Here is a 3,656-nt window from a genome sequence, read left to right as displayed (position 1 = left end):
TAAGCCGCTGCGTCCAGTACTCGAACCACGGTCGACTATGTGACAGTCCAGCAACATAGCCATTACACTAACTGCTGGTCCCTAGCTCACCAGATTTTGAGATGAGACAGAAGAGAACTCAGGAGGCCACTTTGGGTCCATCATTTCCTGGTTTAGATCTAGGTTGTGCTTCCCCTTAATTTGTGCCCTAGGAGAGCCTATTGTTGTGTCAAAGGGCCCATAAAACACCAAGGATTCTACACATTCTTATTTACAGTGGCACATGCAGCTTAAATTTACTTTGATGTTTTTGTGATAAAATGTATGGGACCAGCAGTTAGCATAATAGCTATGTCGCTGGACTCCCATGTAGTCGACCTCGATTCGCATCCCAGACTGGGTGGCTTAAAACTAACGCTGGGCGCGTGTGCGTGTGTGCCCAAGATCCTGAGAGGAGAATGGAGGAGAAGGGATTGTGGTGTGACCATCCCCCCTGGGGGGTGATTTCTCACTTTTTGTCTCTCCATCTCTCTCTGTCTGTCTGGTGAGCACACGTGCCCTATAGCAGAAACCTCTCAAAAATTACTTTTATTGGTTACATAAATTGAATAAATGCAAAGGCAATCAATAGAATGAAAGAAAGTGTTTGCAAATTCATTCTTTTTTTTAAGGTTTTGCCATAGAGCATGTTCATTCACCAGAGAGTCTGAGGAAGTGATAAATTGCCCACTAGAGGTAATGGTGAAGCCACAATTTCTTCTCTATTCTCGTCTTAGGATTATAGGCACACACACATATACACCGAGTGTGATTTTTCAAGCCACCAGCTCAAGAACTCAAACCACAGCTTTCTTTGTAATGCATTGCATTGGATCACTGTAGTGCCCCATCATATCAGATGCAGCCATGAACACTAGCTCCGAGATTACCACCAAGGATTTAAAGGAGAAGAAGAAAGTTATGGAGGAGATGGAGAATGGAGGAGATGGAGAATGGAAGAGATGCCCTCATTAACGGAAATGCTAAGGAGGAAAATGGAGAACAGGAAGCTGATTATGAGATAGACAAAGAAGAGGAAGAAAACGGGTAGGAGGAACAGGAGGAAGAAGGCAACAGTGAAGCAGAGGATGGGGATAAAGATGAGGAGGTTGAGGCAGCTATGGGCAAATGGGCAGCTGAGAATGACAAGGACGACCATGTTGAGGCCAAGAAGCAGAAGACCAACAAAGATGACTAGATAGCAAAAAGAGAAAAAGTTAAACTTAAAAAAAAAAAAAAAGGCCACCGTGACCTATTCACCCTCTACTTCCCATCTCAGAATCTAATTGTGGTCACCTTTGAGTAGAGAGGCCCACCCGCCTGCCCACCGTGGGCAGTGCCACCAGCAGATTACATGTGCTTTACACCACCCAACCAAAACTACAATGCAAATTTGCAACAGGGGAGGAAAAAAGAACCAAAAATTCCAAGGCCCTTTAAACAAACAAAAAAAGTACTTTAAAAATAAATTAGTCTCAGAATCTAATTGTGGTCACCTTTGAGTAGAGAGGCCCACCCGCCTGCCCACCGTGGGCAGTGCCACCAGCAGATTACATGTGCTTTACACCACCCAACCAAAACTACAATGCAAATTTGCAACAGGGGAGGAAAAAAGAACCAAAAATTCCAAGGCCCTTTAAACAAACAAAAAAAGTACTTTAAAAATAAATTAGTATTTTTCATTTACTATATATATATATATATATATATATATATATATATTTCTCCTCCATTCTCCTCTCGGGATCCTGGGCACTCACACACATGTGCCCGGCGTGAGTTTTAAGCTACTGGGTCCGGGACACGAACCACGGTTGACTACATGGGAGTCCAGCGGCATAGCCATTACGCTAAGTGTTGGTTCCTACATTTTATATTTCTCTACATATTGTTAGGAGTCAGTCATTTTTAGTGATCTTGGATGACCAAACCAGCCTTCAGAGCGTCCTCTGTCCTACTTTGGCTTTACTTGTGGTGTGACCCTATTCACTATAATCTCACAAGAGAAAAAAATACCTTGTAATAAAAGGTGAGAACAGCAACAACAAAACAATCTTATTCTGAGCATTCTAGTAATTTTTTTTATGTATGTACTTATCTGTACTATAAGTAGATGGTTTGTATGAGATGGTTAGAAAGGCCAAAGATAAAAGGTTTCTTTTTTTCTTTTATTTGTCTATGAAGCTGCTACATATATATTTTTTTCTTTTCGTCTGTTCGATGTATGTGTGAAACAATGTTGTCCAACAATAAACCGAAATTTTATTTTGAAAAAAAATAAAGAAAAGAAAGAACTCAAACCAAAGTAAGCCATGTGAGAGTCCAGTGCCTTAACCAACAAACCACCTGCTGGCCCCTTAAGTTCAAGTTCATTCTTTTTGGAAGAAAAAATGTCTTCTACCTAATAAAGGCTAGCATCCAGAATATTAACAGAATTCCCAAATTTATCCAAAGAAAATACTTCTATCAGGTCTAGACTAGTATCCAGAATATAAACAATCGCCCACATTCACCAGAAGAAAACAAAAAATAGATTTGAGAGAAGGGGATAAATCTATGAGCAGACATTTTACCAGAAATAAGATACAGATGTCATATAAGCATATATATTTAATATGCTTTACTTATCATCGGCCAATAAAGAAATGTACATTAAAGCATTGAGATATCAATATATGCCTATCAAATTGGTTAAAGTTTAAAAAATGAAATAACGTCAATTCAGGAAAGAAACTGAAAAAATGGGTCACTCATCCACTGATGATGAGAATGCAGAGTGATATAGCCCTTTTGGAGAACAGTTAGGCAGTTTCTTTCTTTTTTTAATTAGCCAGAGAGTGAATGTGCTCACTAGGGAGAGAGACAGAGAGGGAAAGCAAGAAAGAACCCACTTGGGCAAGGTCACACCACAATCCCTTCTCCTCCATTTCTCCCTCCTTTTGGAGTTATGGGCATGCACATACCTGTGCTTGGCATGTTTTTCAAGATGCTAAGACTGGGACTTGAACCATGAATCTGGTTGTGTGAGATCTAGCAGCTTTCATCATAATGTCACCAGCTGGCACCAGCTAGTCAGTTTTGAATAAAACTAAACTTACAGGGACCAGCAGTTGGCATAATGGCTATGTCGCTGGACTCTCATGTAGTCGACCACAGTTTGAGTCCTGGACCCGGTGGCTTAAACTCATACCAGGCACATGTGTGTGCATGCCCAAGTCTCTGTGAGGAGAATGAAGGAGAAGGGATTGCTGTGTGGCCATGCCCCCTGGGGGGTGATTTCTTGCTTTCTGTCTCTCTGTCTCCCTCTGTCTTTCTCTATGAGTATCTTCACTCAATGACTAAAACTGATTGACTAAAAGATATAGAAACACAGTAAATGGATGTAAATATCAGATATAGTGTGTGTGAAAGAGTAGGGTTTGAGGAAGGACATTTAGAAGAAAAATAGAGAGGCAAAGCATTGATGGGCCAAAGAAATGTGGTATTATCTGTTAAAGATATTTTATAGTTTTATCAACTGGACTAGGGAGAAATGTTCACCTGTTGAAATATTCACTTCATAAGCTAAATAATGTGATTGAATGTATAAAAGAACATGAAATTAAAAATAAAAAAAAAAAAGTTTTTCAAAAGACCAT

The 3,656-nt window shown here is 40.0% G+C and overlaps 1 pseudogene; it reads left to right on the top strand.

The window, feature by feature from the left end:
* Nucleotides 1-1,216, top strand: part of LOC114008526 (prothymosin alpha-like) — a 4,225-nt pseudogene extending 3,009 nt beyond the window's left edge.
* Nucleotides 1,217-3,656: the final 2,440 nt, after the last annotated feature.

This window comes from Tupaia chinensis, unplaced genomic scaffold (assembly GCF_000334495.1).
Source record: "Tupaia chinensis unplaced genomic scaffold, TupChi_1.0 Scaffold000352_1, whole genome shotgun sequence".
Classification (NCBI taxonomy): Eukaryota; Metazoa; Chordata; class Mammalia; order Scandentia; family Tupaiidae; genus Tupaia; species Tupaia belangeri.
Note: the sequence above shows the minus strand (reverse complement) of the source record. Positions and strands in the feature narration are given on the sequence as shown.